The sequence below is a fragment of the Dermacentor albipictus genome, chromosome 3, assembly GCF_038994185.2.
Source record: "Dermacentor albipictus isolate Rhodes 1998 colony chromosome 3, USDA_Dalb.pri_finalv2, whole genome shotgun sequence".
Classification (NCBI taxonomy): domain Eukaryota; kingdom Metazoa; phylum Arthropoda; class Arachnida; order Ixodida; family Ixodidae; genus Dermacentor; species Dermacentor albipictus.
In genome coordinates, this window is record NC_091823.1 from 45,483,770 (window position 1) to 45,506,252 (window position 22,483).

At 47.3% G+C, this 22,483-nt stretch overlaps 1 long non-coding RNA gene across 1 annotated transcript in view; it reads left to right on the forward strand.

Annotated features, from left to right (window-relative positions):
- The window catches only part of LOC135898182 (uncharacterized), a 99,865-nt gene extending 77,811 nt beyond the window's left edge, over positions 1-22,054 (forward strand). Inside the window, exons 3-4 of the long non-coding RNA XR_010563279.1 lie at positions 20,370-20,461; positions 21,979-22,054. This is a non-coding gene — a long non-coding RNA (uncharacterized lncRNA). The remainder of the gene's footprint in view (positions 1-20,369; positions 20,462-21,978) is intronic.
- The last annotated feature ends 429 nt before the right edge of the window (positions 22,055-22,483 follow it).

The window sequence follows — 22,483 nt, forward strand, 5'->3', positions numbered from 1 at the left end:
AAGGGAGACTGCAAACGCGTAACGTTTAAGATTATTTTTTTTTGCCTAAAGAAGTCTTAGCGACCTCTCAAGCAATGTCGACAGAAATGAAAAGAAAATGCTAATTTTATGAATTCAAAATCTGAAACAATGTGAACCAAATACGACGACATCTTCAATGAAACCGCATCACTTCGAGAGATGCTCGAAGACCTCTAGGCCCGTATTCACAAACCAACCTTACCTTAACGCTATAAGGCGCCCTTTTATAAGGATGAGGAAAGTATAAGGTTGAGAAAAGGCCAAGGTATGATTCAGAAGCGTCCCTTATTGCGTGAAAAGGCGTCCTTATCGAAGGCGGCCTTATCGTCATAAGAGATGAGCATGGGTGCGAGGCTATGAACTTTTCTTGGCCTTAAACCACTCAGTTATTAAAAAGGAAACGTATTTTTGTCGCTGACAACAATAAATATAAAAATTGGATGGCGCATTATTACGCGTTGTGAAAAAGCAATGTGAAAAGAGCGAGTTCTAGCTGTTGCGCGTCTCTCATCTGCAGATGAGAGACGCGCAAAAGAACGGCAACGCGTGTTGCCATGGCAACACGCGTTGCCGTCTTTTTTTTTTTCCATTTGCGGTGCTTCATTTTCCATTTCCATTTTGCGGTGCTCGAGCGCAGTTCCTTCACTTTTTCTCTTCTGTGTTAGCTATAACTTGCGTTAGACGCTGTAAATATTGCGCGTATTTATTTATTTATTTATTTCCTCATTTGTTCATTTATTTGTGTTTTGAAGTGTTCGTTTGCTTATTGTAAGATCTGTTGTGGGAATGGCCACTGAGAGGAAGAAAATCAACTTTACGGAGGAGGAGCGGGGAATTTTGATTGACTTGGTGACGAGAGAGAGCAACGTGCTGGAGAACAAGCGTACTGATGCGGTGTCCCTGAGCGAGAAGAAAAAGAAATGGCAGCAGATAGAACAGCAGTTCAACAGTAAGAACAGAGTCCACCCGCGCACGGAGCATCAGCTACGCAAGTGTTGGGACAACTTGAAAGAGAAGTGGCGGCACGGGCGAACCGCGATCGTCTGGGCTCGGAGCAAGTGGCAGGATGGAGAGAAGGTGTACCACCACTCGTTTTGAAAAGCCGAACCTGCCAAGAAACTCGCCGTCGTTGTACATCTCCATGACATTCTGACGGTCCCTGAGTACACGCCGGATGAGCTTTACATAAGGAAGGGCTTCGCGAACATCGGCTTCCCTTAATAGGGCGACAAAATCGACTAGCTCCGAAAAGCTGCTGGCGTGGTCGGCCATAATAAGTGGCGCCTTAAGGTAGCTGCCGGGCTACCTTAAGGAACGCTCCTTTTCCGAGCCGGTAAGGTTAAGGAAAGGTTCGACTTAAGCATAAGGTTTGTTTATGAAACGCGTTAAGGCGCTGAAAAGGTAAGGAAGGCAAAAGATAAGTATAAGGTTGGTTTGTGAATACGGGCCCTAGACATAACACCGAACTGTCAGGTCACGTGAGCGTCCCCGAACAGCACTCCAAAGCGATAAAGCTCGAAACAGAAGGCGTTCCTCTAACTGGAAATCACAACTGTGAACCTATTGTTAGAAATCACAACTGTGAACCTATTGTATAGAGAATCGGCGAGAGGACAGGGTGTCCCATCGACATTAATAATTACGATGCACATATCGTGTGTTTTGGGTACACGAAATCACAATGAAAAATACCTGTTTACGGCTAGTAGTAGAATGATGGTTAAGTTTCGAGGAAAGGCCGAAATCAGCCTTACCATAAAATGAAGAACGCACCTTTTACTTCTGACAGTCTTGGTTTTTCTCTTAACCGTAAATAACTTGTATACATCAACGAATAGCTCTCGCCGAAAAACAGAAGGCTCCTTGACAAGGCGCTGAAGTTAAAGAAATAAAAGCAGTGGATGTCTGCATGGACGGGCCAGGGGCAAGGGAAAGCGCAAAAGACAGTGGACAGCCCCTCAGTACGAGTTAAATGGGAGGCGGACCTTGCTTATGTACAGTACACGTAGCTATGGCTTGTTCAAACGTGTAAACGTTCAAGCATGATGAGGTTATTGCTTTGGATTTTTTCTTGACTGCTTGTCCATTATTTCAGTACTCGTGTCCGCGATGCCAATTGGCTCAACACAATTGTCAATATATATATATATATATATATATATATATATATATATATATATATATATATATATATACTGCCATTTTTTGTAAACCCTGACGAAGATCGGTCCACCGATCGAAACTGTCGAAATTAAATACTTGTTCTGTTTACCTTGTAGCACCACTCAAGTTCTTTATATATATATATATATATATATATATATATATATATATATATATATATATCTATATATATATATATATATATATATGTCAACATGTCAAGTCTGTCTGTCTCGTCATTAATGAAACGACGTACCGTCAGATGATACATGCGCGAGAATCGGGGGGTCTTAACAGTGCCTTTCTTTTCCCTTTGCCAGGTCGTACTATGAAGCCCTTATTCAAATGTATGGGGGCAGCCAATCTGCATAATGTAAGATACATATATATATATTAGATTTCAGCAGGATGCTTGCTCTTTTTTTTCCTTGATTTTGTAACCCCCCTTACACAATGCCCCCATAGGGCCTGTAAGGTATTATATATATATATATATATATATATATATATATATATATATATATATATATATATATATATATATATATATATATATATATAAATATATACATATATATATATATATATATATATATATATATATATATATATATATATATATATATATATATATATATATATATATATATATATATATATGTGTGTGTGTGTGTGTGTGTGTGTGTGTGTGTGTGTGTGTGTGTGTGTGTGTGTGTGTGTGTGTGTCACCACCAGATGTCATTGTAGGGGTCTTGGGACATGCAAAATGCGACCGTAATGCATCGAACTGTCTCTGGCGTTGCTACATTGATTGAATGAAAAAAAAATGGCTGTGGCTTAGGTAAGGTTAAGCCCAGGATGCGAAGCATACTAGCCTTTATTTTAGTTGTTGAACCACTGTTTAGCCTGGTGAACTGCTGTTGCTTGGCTATATTTGGTTCGGCTAGACGAAGAAACAACTCATGCATTACTTCTTCGCCTTCAAGAGTGGAACGCGACAGCGTTCCCGTCGACCCGCCAAGGGGTGTAAGACAATGGGCTACAGGGCAGCGACTACGCGCCCCGCATTGGACGCGGTGAGCGTCGAGCAAAGCAGCGTTCGGCGCGGCAACGAAATGTGCGCCTGAGCAAGAGACGCACGCCTTAGAAACAGCGCGTTTCTAAGGCAACACCGCATTCACTAGAGGCGCTTTTGTACCGCTTTGAAGCGTTGTACTCGTGGCTCAGTGGTAGCGTCTCCGTCCCACACTCCGGAGACCCTGGTTCGATTCCCACCCAGCCCGTCTTGCAAGAGTTGAGCCAAAGCCACTTCTCCTCTGTCGTGACGTCACGGTGTCACGTGATTTCATGGTCACCGCCGCGCCTGAGGAGCTGGGTTGAGCCCTCGTAATATGCTTCGCATAAAATACTGCATGATATTGAGAACCCCGAAGGAACAAGACGTTATTATAGCTTCCCGTGTACAAATAAACTACGAATTTCAATAGATATTCGCTTTTGCACCTTTTAATATTTTTTGCAATACTTTTCACCGCATGAACTGTATACTAAGGGCGCTAAAGTGAATCAGCCTAAGTAACCTGATTTAACATAACGTTGCCGTTTTAGGATCAGTTGAAATAGAACCCCTTTTGAGTAACTAAAGCGTCTACTTCACAAAGGGTAATGATAGGGTTGAATTATATTGTAAGAAAGCTAATGTATAGTTACACTCACGAGAGTGAAGGGGAGCTTGTGATTGATAAAAGAACTATGGGTTGTTCGGAGAGAATACTGTTAACTTAGCGTTAACTTAGCATCAGACCTTCATTTGTACGCTGACGTTATTTTAATATCAGGTATAGCTCAAAGATCAAAAGGTTATATTGATCCAGAAATTTGTCCAGTCAGAGGGCTTTATTCTCAACGTCATTCACTAATAATCCAAGCATTACCTTTTCACCTTGGGACTCAATATTGACCGGGCCACATAGGAATACACTTGGTTAATCTGTCTTTCAGTACGATGACATCAAAGTTGCATAAATGATGGTGTTGGGTCCCCTATATACGTAAGGGTTTTGTAAGTTCGTTTACTGGATTGTGCTATTCTTGGACAAGGATAGGCGAAGAGCTCGTTCGCTTGTAACAAAAGCACTGAGGACTCTGAGTAGAATTGTGCTATTAAAATACGCGTTGTCTTTCATTGAAGCCAGCGAGCTTCAATCAGCTGGGCTGTGTTGTGCAAAGAAACGGAGCAATGGTGGAACTAATCTTCTCCACGGAGGACAGTGCCGCAGGCCAAATTACGTGACGTATTTGCGAAAAATGCACTCACAAAATTTTACAGAGCGAGCTTGATTGAAATAGTTTCAGAAGTTTGATTGGAATAGGCTTATCAGTATGATTGCAATAGTCTAAACACCAAAGTAAGGCCAAAACAATTGCGTTCACCCTACAGCACATTGTCGTTCCATAGCGCGCGCGCACACACACACACACAAACACACAAACACACACACACACACACACACACACACACACACACACACACACACACACACACACACACACACACACACACACACACACACACACACACACACACACACACACACACACACACACACACACACACACACACACACACACACACACACACACACACACACACACACACACACACACACACACACACACACACACACACACACACACACACACACACACACACACACACACACACACACACACACACACACACACACACACACACACACACACACACACACACACACACAAACACACACACACACACACACAAACACACACACACACACACACACACACACACACACACACACACACACACACACACACACACACACACACACACACACACACACACACACACACACACACACACACACACACACACACACACACACACACACACACACACACACACACACACACACACACACACACACACACACACACACACACACACACACACACACACACACACACACACACACACACACACACACACACACACACACACACACACACACACACACACACACACACACACACACACACACACACACACACACACACACACACACACACACACACACACACACACACACACACACACACACACACACACACACACACACACACACACACACACACACACACACACACACACACACACACACACACACACACACACACACACACACACACACACACACACACACACACACACACACACACACACACACACACACACACACACACACACACACACACACACACACACACACACACACACACACACACACACACACACACGCACGCACGCACGCACGCACGCACGCACAAGTGTGCACAAGATGAAAGAAAGTTTTGATAATCAGATCAGCCATCTTTTGGCAGCTGGGTTCCCTATGTCGCTTTTGACTGCCGTGGTTGAAGCTCTGATCCAGAGAAGAAAAACCACAAAAAGGCCGGCCGCCGAACGTGAAACGCGAATTCCTGTGGTGGTCCCATACATGCATAAGGTGACCCATCAACTCAAGAAAGTTGCTTGCAGGCATGGTGTTCCTTTGGCAATTTCTGCTCCAAACAAGCTTTCAAAGCTATGTTCCCGCACCTGCGGAGAGAGCAGAGGAGGATGCCAAATTCGGCATGGTGCCTCATACGTGTCGTGCGCTGTCGGCGTGGTTTATGGCATTCCACTCTCATGTGGAAAGACGTACGTTGGCCAGACAGGGCATTGCGTCAATGAGCGACTCAGGGGACATGCGCAAAAAGTAAACAAAAATGTAGATAAAGGAGCGTACCTTGTTGCGCATATAAATTCTTGCAGCAATTGTGAGGCGCGACTTGATCGGACGGTAATTCTGGGAAAAAGCAAGAATGAACATGCGCGGCTTGCTTTAGAGGCCTACCACATAAAAAGACAAGGCAATAATTGCATTAGTGACGCATCTTTGTCCCTGCACCCATCAGAATTTGAATTTCTACGTTTGCGTATACAAGAAGTTGGCAGATGTCATTAATGTATTGTCTGCGCCTGCGCGGTTGTGTGGCCTAGGTATATATTTGCATCGACGACGAAAGAAAAAAAGAAGTTGTTAGCCAGCTCCAATGTGTGTCGGGTCTTTCTTTTTGTGTATCCTCTTAGGTGTTTTCGCTGTAACGTTAAGTTCAGAATTATGAACCAACTAGGCCGAAATGCAGTGTTACTGAAATATGACGATGAGAAAATTGCAGATAGTCATGCAAAGCTCCCAATACAGCTTTCTGTTGCTCAATACTTGCTACACAAAAGTGTTTTTCCAAGTATGAAAGAAGCCCGCGAATACACGAACAATTGCCGCGCACATGAACTGGCCGCTCGAGGCACTTTGTTACCATTACCAGGCCATTATCAACCGATGACCATGGAAAATGGCTAAAGTGCCATTGCTTAATTTAAAAAAGAATACATATGCAGTAGTTAACAATCCTCCTCCTCCTCTTAATAAATCCACGGAAAACATAGGGAAGGCTGGAGATGGAAATTGAAGACGATGAGCAAAACGAGAAAAAGGTGAAGACTGGAGCCAACGTTTTGACAAGTGGACTTTTCTTTTCCTTGAAATCTTGAAAAAGACAAGTCAACTTGTCGAAACGCTGGCTTTGGTTTTCACCTTGTTCTCGTTTTGCTCATCGTCCTCTTAATAAAGGAAAACGAGAGACAATCACGGCATGGCTAAAAACAGTATAAGCTTTGCTTGCTTTGACAGTATTCCTTCCTTGGTGGCTTAAGCCTATTTATTTTGTTGCACGCTTAGTCTACATTTGTTTACAGTGCCTACTCGAACGCGTGAAATATTTCTACCATAAAAGGCTGAAGGGGTCAAGGATGGTTACATTCACCCGTGATAGCGAAACGCTCAAACGCCTGAGGAAGAAATGTAATCATTCTTTAAAGTAAGACAGGATATCTGTTTATATTGAACGTATCACTAATTTCGCTTGCCCAAATGAAATATTTGTGGTTATCACATACCGCTTTAGTAATACTAACTTGGGCTGTTTGCTGGCACGGATTCTGTTGCACCACAAATCACTCTACTGCTCGTTATGTTCTGAGTACCCGATCGATTGTTCCCAACCGTACGTTTCATCAAGCCTTCAAGCAACTTTTTTTAAGAGGCATTCCCACTGCCTTGGCTCGAACTCTGACTGTCTACACTACAAATAAAATCTGTAAAATCACTTGCAAAATGTTAGATGTTGGGAAAATGTTATACATGGCACTTATGGGGGGGGGGGGGGGGGTTACATATCAGCAAGCATGACTCTCACTTCTAAAGTGAAGCTTTCTTTGCATCTTGTCCCGACTTTCCGGGTGCTGCTGCTGCTCTTACACTCCTAAAGAAAAGGGAGCGAAAAAGAAGGAACCAGCCACTTTCCTCGTTCAGGCCCGGTGAGTTACTCCTTCACACGCACTTCACATGCCGCGCCCTCTTGCGGCAACCAACAGGAAAGGAACGTTTCTCCTTTGCGTGCGTACCTTGCGTCGCCGCCACCAGTCACCCGAACATCGACTACAATAAATTCTTTTCGATAGGAAGTAATGCTAAGTAGCATAACCTGAGGTCTTAACCTTTCGTGACAAGCGACCATCATTGTCAAACCTCTAGCTCGAACGCGAGCTGCGATGCGAGAATAGTTCAACTCGAAAACAGTGGCCGGCTGCTGACGCACAGCGGGACGAGCTCGTACTCAGGCATCTCGGCCTAAGTGACAGTGACAAGAACTTTACCGGAGTGTCCTGAGAAACTTGATTGGATGGAGTCGAAGGCTCCCCAGTGAAGTTGGTGGCTCCGCCCACGACGGAACCGGGAGGTGGTGACTCTCTGCGACGTCGCGGGCCATCTGAACGGCCTGTAGTAGGTGCGGGAATTTCGAGCTCTTCCGGAAGACGTCCCACTTGGGCTTGTATTGAAGGTCAGAGCCGGCGTTGTACGGGCACATCCAGAGCATGTGGTCGAAGGAGCAGCATGCGTGACAGAATTTCGAGCACGACTGCGGGAAGTTGGGGTCTATCCAACTAAGCGCTCTAAGGGAGGAGGTAGGATCTCGTCTGTAAGAGCCTGAAAATAATAGCCTGAACCCTGTTCAGTTTCGGGCTGTGGGGAGGGAATTTCCTCCTGCTGTGTCTGAAATGCGGCGCAATTTCGTGATTGGTGGTAAGATGATCTTTGAAGGGGCAATCCTGTGAGAGAGCCGGACCGTTAGCTCGGCCGCAGTTCGTGAATTCACCCACCAGGCAGTTGGCCCACTCGTCAGGGTTGCAACCCGATTGGTTAGTTATATTGTTCACGTGGGCCGGGAACCACGCTATGCTATGACCTCCAGTTTCTTCGCTCGTAGTAATGCGAAAGGATCTGTTGACGATGCCGGCTGCGTGTTTACAAACTAGAGCGGCCGAGAAAGCCCTGACCGCCGTGCGCGAGTAGGAGAAAATTGTCGTCGGGCCTTTTGCGGCTTGAAGAGCCAAGGCTATCGCGGTTCCCTCCGTCTCGTTCGCGTGTATAGTGTAGATTGACGCCGCGCTTATAAGTGCTCCGCGCGCGTCATCGACCTAGGTTGCAAACGTGTCTTCGCTGCCATATTTGCTGGCTGCGACAAAGAATGTATCTGCCCCGGAAAGATCGATTCGGTGAAGTAGGGATCTAGCCCGTGCTCCTCTGCGACCTTTGTTATATATCGGGTGGATGTTCCTCGGTACGGGCTCTACCTTTATACCTTCACGGGCTAATTTAGACAGGGAGTATCTGTCAACCAGTGCCTGTACAGGGAGTATACCAGCTTCATCAAGAATGTTAATGCCAGGCTTAGTTGACGAAAGCCTGGAGACGTTTGCAATAAACTGTATTGCGAATTCCGAGTTCGAGTAGTTTAATCATGCTAGCAGACTGTGGAGTAAAAAGTATTCTTTGACGCCGGACCTGATGAGCGTGTCGAGATTGTTCTTTTCGATTTTGCTCCATTTGAGGTACGGTGCCGTGTAAGTAATATGACTGATGAAGAAAGCTCGGAAGACCCTGAGTAGGTTGTCCTCCTTGAGTCCTCCCTTTTTGCTTGTGATTCTAGTGATGAGTCTTAGCATATTTTTCGTCTGCGCGCCTAACTTGTTTAGAGCTTCTGCCTTACAGCCTTTGTCGTTGATTAAAATTCAAAATTTGATGAAGTTCACGTTCGGAATGGGGTGTCTTCCTCGTGTCGTAATTTCGATCGGCAGCATTTCCAGAGGCTTGAAGTTCCTAACGCCCTGCCTGAACTCTCTGTCGAGGTGGAGATCGGATTTGGTCGGTGAAAGCTTGAGACCTGTGCATGTAAAAAATTCTTCCATTACCTCGATGGCCGCCTGCAGAGATTGTTCTAGATCAGCCAGAGATCCCCCCGGGGACCAGACTGTGATATCGTATGCATAGGATGCGTGGCCTATTTTTGGGAGTTCGGCTAACCTTTCGGAAAGTTTATGCATGGCGATAATGAATAGTAGCGGGGATAGGATCGAGGCCCTGAGGGGTTCCGCAGTTGCCCAGTTCGCAAGGACCACCCGAGATCGTGCCCAGTCGAATTAACACTTTCCTTTCCGATAGGAACGAGAGAGTGAAATTAAAGAATTTCCGCCCTAGGTTAAGAGAGGAAATTTCGTTCAAGGTGTGTTCGTGTGCCACCTTTATCAAAGGCCTTAGCGAGGTCGAGTACAATGATTCTTTGGACGCCCCGCGTCTCGTTCTCGAATATGGATCTTTTCAGGATGAGCATTGCGTCCTGTGTGGAGAGTCCCTTTGTAAAACCTATTAGATTATGCCTAAATAGTTCGTGGTTTTCAATGTGTTCGACGATTTCATTGTGTACTGCATGTTCGGCCACTTTGCAAATGCACGGTGTTAGGGAGATGGGACGCAGGGTATTTATGTGCGGAGGTTTCCACGGTTTGGGTATGAGCCCCACCTTGGCTGTGCGCCATTACGACGGGATCTGCCTTGAGCTCCACACCTCGTTTATATCTGCTGTTAGGATTTCGATGGCCTTGTCGTCCAGGTTTCGAAGGAGTTTGTTGGTGACCCCGTCTGGCCCCGAGGCCGACCTTCCATTTAAGTTGATGAATACGTGTCTGATTTCCGAAATTGTTAAAGGTTCGTCTGATTCTGGCCTGTCTAACCCCGTGTAACCTACTCTCGCGTTTGTGCCTTGCGAATCTCCTTCCTTGAGAGGTAGGTAAGTTCGCGCCAGGTCGTTGACAATTAGTTTGTTTGGGAGGCCCCAGGGGATCTGCTTATGTATGAGCCTATCGACGGCATTCCTTGACTGTTACTTGTTGAGAACGCTTTTAAGCAGATTCCACTTACTACCCCTTCTCATGCAATCGTCGGTTTCGTTGCACGTCTCGTCCCACTGTTGCAAGGCCAGCTGTCTGGAATACCACTCTATTTTCTTGTTTACTGACGTTAGTTTTCCTCGTAGTCGGCGATTTAACTTCTGCGTTTTCCACCTCTCCGCAAAAGCGTGTTTAGCCTCCAGGAGATGCACTAACCACGAGTCCATTTTGGGGACTTCAAGTTGTGTGGTGATATCCTTGGTCGCGTTTTAGACGGCCTCTTTAAGATAGGAAATTAGATCTTTGAAGGATTCGCTTGAGGGGGTCGTTTCCGCTCGAATTTTCCGGAAAAGATCCCAATCAACGTATTCGTATTTGACCGGAGGTTTGGGTTTGACCTGCACCATGATTTCGAGAACGTAGTGGTCACTACCCCAGTCCTCCTGGAGATTCTTCCACGTGCCCTCGATATTTCTGAAGAATGCGAGGCCTGGCGTTGTGTCTCGACTGACCGAATCACTCCTTCTTGGGGGAAACCTAGGATCCGTAACAAGCGCGAGGTTAGAATCAGCTGCACATCCGGCTAAGTTTGCGCCAATATTGCTGTTAAAGCCTATCCCCATTCCGTGTTCTGAGAGTTGAAGTCCCCTGAAAATAAGAGGGGCATGTTTCTGGCTGCCCTGATTGTGGAATGGAATAGTGCATTAAAGTATCTGTTCCTATCCGCAGGCGAATTGTACATGTTAAGAATAAAAACGTTCGCGTTGCTCGATCTACTGGGCACGAGCTCGATCAGTTGCTCTTCTAGTCCGCTCCGATATTTTGGGACCGCGTGCTCCACAAAGGAGAGCATCCTTTATTTTTGCTTTCGTTTCGGTTTTGAACGCTACTGCGTGATATCCCGATAGAGCGATCTCCTTCTCCGCGAGCGTCTCCTGTAGTAAGATGACTTATGGCTTGTCTGGCACCGAGCTGACCTAACGGAGCCTTGCGCCTCTGGAAGCTAGCGCAGTTCTATTGCCAAATTTTGACAGTATTATTATTTCTGATCGCCCTCTTGTTTACTGTGAAATCTTCAGAAACCTTTCGCACCCCCGTCGGGATTTGATCCGGTGGGAAGCGATCCAGTAAGTGTTCTTTGTCTAGTTTTGGGCTGAGCCCTAGGTCTTTCTAGTAAGCGTTACTCTCAACTCTATGGCGGAGAGCATTTCCATAATCGTACTCAGGGTCCTTTCTAATTTACCCTCTTTATTGACGGGGGAAACCGAGGCGGCGAATGGGTCTCGCTGACCTCGGTTATGTCGCCCTCTTCTTCTTCCTCCGTGTAGCTAAAAGGTTCCGGGTTTCTTGCGTTCTTGAGTTCTTGCGTTCTTGCGCTAAAAGGTTCCTTGCGTTTCGACTGCCCGGCTAATGGTCCGGGATTGCTCTTGGTAACCTCGCGGCGGTTTATGAGTTTTCCTTTCATGCTCTCAAAGGATTCCTTAAGCTCTGTGAGCTCGCGTCTAAGTTGCCTATTTTCCTCTTCGATCGCTTGGATACGGGGATCGATCCTCTGCTATGGTTGTGCCTCACATGTTGTTTCTTTGGTAGATGCGTTCTTCTTCCTAGACGGCTGCGTCGTTCCCTTGACCTTGTCGGCCCACGTGGCCCGCTTGACGGATTGGGAGCGAGACCGGGATCTCGATCTGGAGGAGCGTTCTCCTTGCCTCGGTTTGGATTATCTTCTCGAGCGTGAGCGCCCTCCGGATTGAGATCGGGTGCTGAGGATGGAGCTGCTTTACGCAGCTGGTGCAGCTGACAAGCTGTCGCCGATTGCGTCGGTGACGTCAGACTCTTCGTCCATTTCTCCTTCTTTGCTCTTTGTCGACGCCTTAGGCGTCGGCGTCATACGATGTATGGAATTTTATATCGCTTTTTTGCACGTTCGGTGTCCGGTGACGTGGGGCCCACCGCACGCCTCGCATTTGGGGCTGCATTGATGTTCTTCTTCATCGTCAGCTTTTGCTTTTCCGCAACCGCGGCATTTACTTCTCTCTCCCTCGCTGCTGATGTAAACGTCGGCACGGTGGCCTACGTGGCCGTAAGCGTGGCAAACAATGACTTGACGTCGATATAAAGAGTATCGAGAACATGGCACCAAAGCCGTGCCTCATATGGCGTGGTTGGGCACACGCATGCCTCTGAATAAAATCACGACTACGTGCGAGTTCCTGATTCCGTCTGGATTCTAGTTCCACAAGATTTCTTTCATTCTCAATGATTTCTCTAAGCGTTCCTTCATTGTGAGAGGGGTCGATGAGCCTTATTACGCCTTTGCACGTACCCACGGTGTCGGCGATATACGCCGAAACTTTGTAGGCGCCGTACTTGGTATGGGTTTTATTTAGTCTCGCATAGGCCCTCGCATTAGAGGCGTGCGGGGTGGAGATTAAGATATTCTGTACCTTGTTTAGGCACACGGTGTCTTCCTTCGCTTGCTGCTCAGGCAGGGCCACCGCCATGGCCAGGGCTTGAGCGAGCAGTACTACGTCGGCTTTGGATACATACGTCGAGTCCTGCCTTGGGGCGCACGATAATCTTGATCTGCTCCTTGGGGAGCTTCGGAAGTCGCGATGCTGCTGTTACTTGCGACAACAGGCTTTTAGCCGGTCCTTTGGCAATGCGGTAGCCAGCCTGTTTGTTCACGGTGCCACGTTGGCCATCTCGTAATCGCGGCCTTTTCATCTCCTGCTTCTTACTGTTGCTGAGGGCGGTGATCCACCCAGCTCCATTGAGATCTTCCTGAGTTACGTCCATAGCTTCCACAGTTACGACTTCGGGCATGCCTTCGCCTTCGATGAACCCACATGTCGTCGATTCAATCACGCACATAGACGAAAAAACGCAAGCGCGGGGCTAGACCTATAGGCCTGCCTGCCCCGCCGCGCCAAGAGCAGGCTGTGCCCGTTAGGGCTAGCTCCCTCGTCGGCGTGATCGTAGAGCAAAAGCCTCAGAATATGACGAAACGTCCACCCACCGATAAAACTCTGGTATCGGCGGATTCCTTGCAACGTGGCGGTTCTGATAAGGTATATATTTCCAGAATTCTTCTTGGAAAGGCGCCCAAAAACATTTAAGAACGTGGGAGCCGACGTGGATACGTCCGCACTGTTCGACTGCAAATATCAGCCAGCCTTTCTTGTTCTGATGCGTGAAACTAGATTAGGAGAAGGAAGCTATATCAGATGTATGCATTTGTGGTTGCTTTGAAGCGCCATCCTCGACGGCTTCGAAGCGAAAGCAAAATATGTTTGCTGGCGCCGTCGGCACGTAGCCGACGTAGCCGCGCGGTGTGAGCGCATCACCGCCGCAAGTACCGCCTCCAAATCCACAGATGGAACACAAACCCTGCCGCCATAGCAAGGAGGCGCATGGGCGTACCGTACAACCAGATATACAGCTGTATATGCAGCGTCACTTTCATGCCGGTTCGTCTGCCTCTCCGCCCACCAGCGGCCGCTTCTCCGTGATGCATCGCGTAGCGCCTACGGTACTAGAGCGACAGGAAGCACCGACCAACAATACAAGATGTATTTCCTAAAAGGCGCGGTAAAAGCAAACATACAAACAAAAAACATCAAGAAAATAAATTTGAAAAAAAAGGTTTTACAAATTGCTGACATCCGCGTTGCAGCTTTACACATACGGCTGTCGGCGTCTGTGAAGAAAAGGCGTCTCTAGGAAATAACGTGGCTGAATAAACGTACACTCGCCAATTGATAAAAACTCAAAACACAGATTGACGTTTCGGCGCCCAATACGGGTGCCTTGTTCACAATGAACGAATGCATGTTGGTCCTTATTGCATACGCGTCGGAAGACGTAATGCGCTTGCGTACAACTTAGGGAGAGGTCCCCGTGTCCGGTTTATCGTGTTAGTAGTTGATTATATGCCGAATGATCCAAGGAGCAATCGGGATGATATTTCTTTCTCTCTTTCGATGATAGAAGCCGAATGCCAGTTAATACTGCGTCCAGTCTTTTCGTGATACTCTGCCAGGGCGCTGGAGACCGTGTGTCTTTTGGCTACATCATTGCGATGCTGCTGTAGCCTTCTTTTAAAGTTCCCCGTCTCGCCTACGTAGCACGCATGGCAGTCCTGGCAAGGAATTTTGTAGATAACGCCCGGAAATCTTTCTTTTTCGAGGCGGTCTTTCACTCGGACGAGTTGTTGTTTTAGTTTGCTTGAAGTTACGTGGCAGATTTGCACATCATAATCTTTGAAAATTCTTCAAGAAATTTTGAAATTCAATATCAAGAATTTTCAAGGGTTATGATGTACAAATTTGCCACGTCCTTTCAACCAAACTAAAGCAACAACTCGTCCGAGTGAAAGACCGCCTCGAAAAAGAAAAAGTCCCTGTCTACACTGGTGTTTACAGTTGTACGTTGATAGTCAAAGGGCGTTTTCACTCCGCCACGTCAACTGGCGCCTCTCTAGAAGGGGAAAAGTGCTGCTACTATCGACAAGTACTACGTAAAGTGCTACGACATTGATTTTGCTTTACCATATCTATATCAGTTAAGAAATTGAGAGACAATGGCGACCGGAGACGCTGTAGGGGTTGTTACAGCTAATTTCGACAGCTGTCTCTCGTTCTTTGCACTTTTGAGCGCGCATATAATTTGTGTGTTTAATACAGAAAAAGCTACATAAAACGTACATGGATAAATGCTCATTAAGACAACGTACCGGTTACTCGCGGTAGCGCCTGTGCCGGAGTACTGACAACCGAGCGAGACAAATTTTCACGCTGCTTTGTGGAGCAACCCAAAATTTATTTTCTGCTTGGCAAAAGCTGATGCGATATTTAGGGCAAATTAACTATTGTGTCAGCGTAACAATACGTGGATGTCCACAGGCGTGTGTGTCACATCTTACAAAATAAACCAAAATGGCTACGCAGCCGTGACCGCAAATGCGATGTCGTCGATCAGCGGCCGATTTCGAGGAGTCCGGCAGGCCGATTGTTTGTGTCGTGTCGCCACTGCCCAGTTGCGACAATTGGTCACGTACGGCTATCGGGCCCTCCGCAATGCCGGATTCAGAGAACGAATCTTTGAACACCAAGTAAAAGAATGGTACAGTGTGCACCATCGATGAGAAAGTGACATAAAATTTGAAGGCGTCGCGAAGTAAAGCGCTTCTGCCGCGACGTGAGAACTTATGTCGTTGCGATAGAAAGTGGTAAATTTCTAACGCCGTGACAGAAAGCGTCTGTCGTCGCGACAGAGATTACCTGTTGTGACGTCATGAATGGCTGTAGCGATAGAAACATATTGTTATGACGGCAGAACTTTCGTTGTCGCGACATGATGCTTTTGTTGCGACTTCAGAACTCTTGGTCATCATGTCAGAATGTTTCTGTTGCGACGTCAGGATTTCTGTCGTAACGTCAGAAATGTCTGTCGAAAGTACAGAAATGTCCGGAAATTCGTTGTACGCGAGGAATTTCTGTAGTCTTGACAGAAATTGCTGTAGTTCCGACAGAAATTTCTGGTTGTCTTTTTAAATCGGAAAAAGTAAATATCGAAAAAAAGCCTATAAATAAATCTATAACGAACACAGAAGGCTGCGACTCCACAACAACACACAAAAACAAACAAAGTGTTACTTCGTAGAATACAATTTCCCTTTCAGTAAAGAAAGTTGCGAGAGGTTTCAGAGCTGATCGCTTCATGATGCGTTATTCCATGACCTAGGCAACTTTTTTTTGCTGAAAGGACGATTATAAAGATTGATCAACGTTGCCTTCAAGGCACACTTTTTAAGCACCGCTGTTGATAGCGCTGCAATACGATAACGCATCAGCGCAATACATGCAAAGCGTGTTACGCAAAACGAGATTAAATTTTACAGTGTGCCTTGCACAACGTTATATTACGTTCTTCCACCCACTATTTTGAAATCGCTGTACTGCTTGGCGACGTATAGCAGGAGTCGGACGTTTAGCATTCGTTAAGAATGAAATGTCCCTGCGGACTCAGACTAAGGACCATCGCACGTGAGAAATGTAACGTAATGAACGCGACACAGGCTCTAGCGAAGGCGCACTGGAAAGCAAATATTTGCGTAGCGATGTGTTTTATTTTTTTTTTGTCAGAAGCACTTGAATGCGATGCTGAAAGACTGTTTACCCAAGCTTTCTAATCCAGAACTCCTGTAATCTTTCGGCACAACATGACAGGTCCAAATCAATATTATGTATTCTTGTGCGAAAAATGCGTTATAATTTCCCATAAACCATTACAGAAATAGCTTTGAGGGAACACTATTCCTCGCATTGACGCTTTATAAAACGCTGTCTAGCGTGTAATGTCAAGGAGGTGTTGTCATGGTTGAAAATTCTGAAAGCTAAAGGGGAAGCAGTATCCAAGTAAATCGTTTGATTCATTGGCATATTGGTATTATTACTGTCGTAACATCCACAAATGGATGAATGGATTCTGGGGTTTTACATGCCAAAATCACGATTTGATTACGAGGCACGCCGTAGTCAGGACTCCGCATTAATTTTGACCCCCGGGGGATCTTTAACCCACCCCCGGGGCACGAGACGTGGGTGGTGGTGGTGGCGGTGATAAACTTTATTGAAAGGGGGAAGGGTAAAGAGGGACGTGGCTGAGCGTTAGGGCTCAAGTAAGGCCCTGGGCCTGCTTGGCCTTTTCCGCCCAGTCCACCAGTTCCAATTGTCGGTCGACGTCCCCGGAACTGAGCCAGGCTGTCCAGTCAGTCTCGCTGCTGACGGGGGGATGAGAGAACGGGAGCGAGGTGCATTCCCACATTATGTGTGTGAGTGTTCCTGTTTCTGAACAGAGCCTACATTTGTCGCTTTCCCTGCCCCCTGTGATTTTGTTTATGTATTTTGGGTGTGGGTATGTATTTGTCTGAAGACGCCGAAACGCGACCGCTTGCGTTTTGTCGAGTTGCTTGGCCGGTGGTGGGAGCGCGCGACGCCTCAAGCGATACCGATGGGCTATTTCATAATAAGTCTCGCAGGGTTCCTCGTGTGTCTCCTCCTCATTCACGCCGTCCGCATCCGCGGACGAGGCTCGGCGCGCGAGATCTCGAGCCAAACTGTGAGCCGACGCGTTGCCGGGCACAGCCGCGTGAGCGGGGGTCCACACGAGGGTTTTCAAGCCGCTTAGGGGGCGTCGTGTGAGGACATGGTACGCCTGTTTGCAAATTCTACCACGGACGAAATTGCCGATGGCCTGCTTGCTGTCGCTGATGACGGTATTTGCGTCCGCATGCATGGCCATGGCAATCGCGGTTTCCTCCGCTTCCACCACTCGGCCAGCCGTGATTGTTGTATGTTCTAGCAGTCCTCCGTTGTGATCAGCTACCACCGCAGTCATGAGGTCGCCGCGAGGGTGTCTGGCTGCGTCTGTGTAGACCACTCCATCTTGCGAGCCATAGCGTCGCCAAATGGCTTCACTACGGGCCTGCCGACGGCCCTGATGGAACTCGGGGTCCATGTTGCGGGGTAGAGGTGGGGCATAAATATGCCCCCTCACCTTTCGCGGAATCGTAACGTACTCTGTAATTTCGGGGATAGCCTCGAGACTGAGCTTCCGGAGGACTGTGCGGCCAGCCGGGGTTAGCGAGAGACGACGGACTTGCGCTGTGTGGTGAGCGTCCAAGAGCTCCTCGATCGTGTTATGCATGCCTAAGGCCTCTAGCCTTGCGGTGGCCGCGTGGTCCGGAAGGCCCAAGGCTGCCTTTGTGCTTCGTCGGATCATGGTGTTTAATTTGGCTAAATCTGTGACTGTGAGTTTGACATATGGTGTCTGCTGGTTATGTATGCCTGCACAAGTCGAAGCAGATCGCCCTCGCCCATGCCGTGGTGCCGATTAGCCACCCGGCGAATGAGCTGTAGTGTGTAGTTGGTCGCCCTCTGGAGTTTCTTTAACATGAGCCCGCAGCGCAGCGTGTTCTGAAAGTCTAGCCCCAATATTTTGATACTGGGGCGCTCCGGGATGGTAAGTTCTCCGACTTTAAGCTCAAGGAAGCGCCTTCTCCGTGGTAATCCCCTGGGACAGCTACTCCTGCTGGGCTTGATCAGGAGGTATTCGGATTTTTCCGGTGAGCACGTCAGGCCCCTTGACTCCGCATAAGCTTGTACGACGTCGATGCCGCGTTGCATGATCTCTTGAAGAGCTTGTGGATCATCCGCCGCTGCCCATAACGTCACGTCGTCAGCGTAAAGGCTGTGGTGAAGCCCAGGGATAGAGCACAGCAGTTCCGGGAGCCCGCGCATCGCCGCGTTAAAGAGAAAAGGGGAGATGACTGATCCCTGCGGCGTGCCTCGGCTCCCCAGCTCTATAAATTCAGTTTCATGTTCGCCGACTTTGATCCGGCACTTCCGGTCGGTGAGAAAGTCTCGGACGTATTGGTACGCTCGGTTTCCGACACCCAGTTGGGTCAGGCCCTCGAGCACCGCTGCGTGGGCGACATTGTCGAAGGCCTTCTTCAGGTCGAGGCCCAGGAGGCACCGGAATCGGCGAGCGTCCGCCGGACTTTCGGGTTGCATCACCTGCCTTTTTACCTGAAGGAGCACATCTTGGGAGGACAGGTGTGGCCTGAAACCAAACATAGAGTGGGGTAACTGGTCCCCATCTTCTACGTGTTCATTGAGACGGTCTAGGACCACGTGCTCCATCAGTTTGCCGACGCATGATGTCAGTGAAATCGGCCTGAGGTTGTCCGCATTGAGTGGTTTGCCTGGTTTTGGTATAAAGACGATCGTTGACGTCTTCCACTCTTCCGGGATGGCGCCCGTGTTCCAGCATTCGTTCATGAACTCTGTGAGCTGCTCCATTGCGGCCTCGTCCAGGTTGCGTAGCATCTTGTTGGTAACGCGGTCCGAACCCGGCGCCGAGTTCGTCCGCAGCTTGTAGGCGGCTGCCGACACCTCAGCGAACGTAATGTCTTCGTCTATGTGCGCGTTCGGCCGGCCCTGGTAGGCCGCAGGTAACGGTGTCTTGAGTTGCGGGCCGATGTACTTGTCTCGCATCGCTGCCAGGAACGTCCCCGGGTCCTGAGCATGCCTGTGGATTAACTTGGCCATGTTTCTTCTGCCTTCGACCCTGGTGGTGTCCGGATCCAGGAGGTGGCGTAGGAGGTGCCACGTCCGGGCTGAGCTGAGCTGAACGTCAGGTCAGGGTTAGTGTCTACCTGACCTCGGCTGCCGATTCTGGTGCGGGTGGTAGTATCGTTGATTAGCGTGAGGCCCAGCTCTCCGCGGCACGGAGACGTGGGCGTTTTTGCACCAAGCTCCCATCGAAATGCGGGCGCCGTGACCAGGATTCGATCCCGCGACTTTGCTTAGCAGCGCAACACCGTACCCACTAAGCCACCGTGGGGGGTGCACCCCCAAATATCGAAGTGGTGTGTAATTTGGGCATCTTCGGCTTCGCGCCAAAGCACTTGAATTTCTCTGCAGTAGGATTTCGTCTTCCTTTCCCATTTCTCTTATTTCCCAAACTTGGCTTCGCAGTGAACTTTCCTGTACCCACTTTTTTTTTTTCACACTACTACTCCTTCCGCAGTGACCGGGACTTCAGCTTCAAACAGAAAGATGTTGGCGTAATGACTGATGTTGACAGTTCACTGAAATGTGTCCGGTGCAACGACATAGAGAGCGTGAAGTAGTCAATTAGGCTAGAAGTCAGCCTAGCGCGCTGCAAAAATTGTTAATTGGACCTTTCTTTGTACGGCCTAATGTTTCCCCTGTTTTGTTTGATGAGGTCATCTTTTCTATTGTAACAGGTGAACTTTACGAGCGTGCCCTTCTGAACGCTTCAAAAGCTACATTGCTTTGCAAGCGATAGCGGCGCGTCAACGATGGACGCTGAAAAAAGGTATTTACTCACAATGATAAAATAAAATAGAGACGTCTTTTCTTTACTCGTCACGCATATATAAAATTGATAAATAATTTTATTTTCGTTGAATCAATCTGTGTCTCACTTTAATTAACAAACGCTTTTTTTTCTTTCCCAATATTTGTTCCCTCCAAACATAGTTACGCTTCAGTCGTTGCTCCCATAACCAACCTTGCTGATGTCGGTGACCGTTTGTTCTGAACCGCCTTTCGCCCGAAGCTTCGCGACCTATTTGGATCAACCGTATGATGTCTTCTTTCAGTCACCTTCTGTCATTCTCTCTCGCCAAGATCCCCCCTTTCGGAGTCAAACACCCAGTGTGTCACTCGGGTCTTTACATGCAATAATTGGCACTCAGATCCATGCTTGACTGCAATAACTTGCCCTCAGACATTGCTGCTGAAGCTCACTCTGATAAACGTCAACAAATACTGCCTTCGTATGTCAGAAAGTAATTTCTCTGTGCAATGTGATAATGTACTTTTCTTTATTAGTTATTTTCTGTATTGTGTTCCTTTGTTACCTTTGTTAACCGTCCGATATTGTTTTGCGGTTCTTCTCGTCTGAGTGCCTTTTATGTATTCGGAATTCTAGGTGTTTCAATTTCTAAGTTTCTACTAATTTTGTGCAAATTTGGTTTTATCCAAACTCTCATTTTACAACACATAGGCGTGTCGGCATATTTTGTCGCGTCTGCAGCGTTTTTCTCACGAATTGTTATAAGAGTATGTTCGCGTACTCCCCCCCCCCCCCCTCCCCTTCTATGTAGTAGCCTCTTCTGGCGAGACTTTAAGGGGTATTTTCAATAAATAAATAAATAAATAAATAAATAAATAAATAAATAAATAAATAAATAAACTTCACAGCTACACGTCTTACGTCATCTTCTGTCTCGTGCCTTCACCTATTGATAACAAACATCAAAGCCAACGTACTTCAGTGTGGAACAATAACATCAGATATAAGTGATTATTGTCCAGTTTTTCTCCTTTGACAATCTAGAACTTTCTGGCAAAAAGTTTGCGGATCACCTTAACAATAAGTTTGTTAGTGTTGGCATATTAGGACGCAGTCTTTATTTTCAGACTTAGTCATAACTACAACATAAAATAAATACCCGGGGAGCATTTTTTCTTGAACCAACAGATGAAGAAGAAACTTGCATGCCATTTATGAGTCTAAAGAACAGTGTTGACAACATTCAAATAAAAACAATGAAATAATGTCATAATTTATCACTCCACCGCTCAGTCACATTTCTAACTTTCTACTTGAGTCGGGAGTTTTTCCAGAAGATATGATATATGATAAGAAATAAGGTAACCGTGTTGTTTAAGGTTGGAGGCAGTAACAAGCTGTCTAATTACAGGCCTTATGCAAAATATGCTGCCATCTGGCGGCCGCCGTGTGCATACCCGCCATGTTCGAAGCTGCGCGCAGTCTGCATGTTAGCCTACGGAACCTAATAGGTATCAACTTTCGGTGCCTGACAGGAACCGCAATGCTGACACATTGCTGCGCGCCGTGCTGCCCATAAAACGGAAATTGGGATGCCGAAGAAAAAAAGGTAAGCAGTAAACTCTACCTTTGCATTGTTATTTTTTTTTTCGCTGTCGATGTTTCCCGTGATCCGGCTACTGCTCACGAATAACCGTTGTGTTTAAACCCGCCTTTCTTAAGGCTCACTCACAGTAGGCCGACCCGACACCGATTTCGGTCTGCCGACTGTCGGCGACAGCGTTTTTTCCTTCGTGTCGGCGCCTCTGTCACACTGTACCGATGCCGACAATCTGCCGACGGTCGGTGCAGTGCCCGGCGTCGTCATAGTGTGGCTGAGGCACCGACACGAAGGAAAAAAAACGCTGTCGCCGACAGTCGGCAGACTGAAATCGTTGTCGGGTCGGCCTAGTGTGGCTGAGCCTTTAGGAAATAAGATGATATCGTCGGGGCTCATGATCACATATTTCGCTCCATGCCGAAACGAGACGATTATCGTTG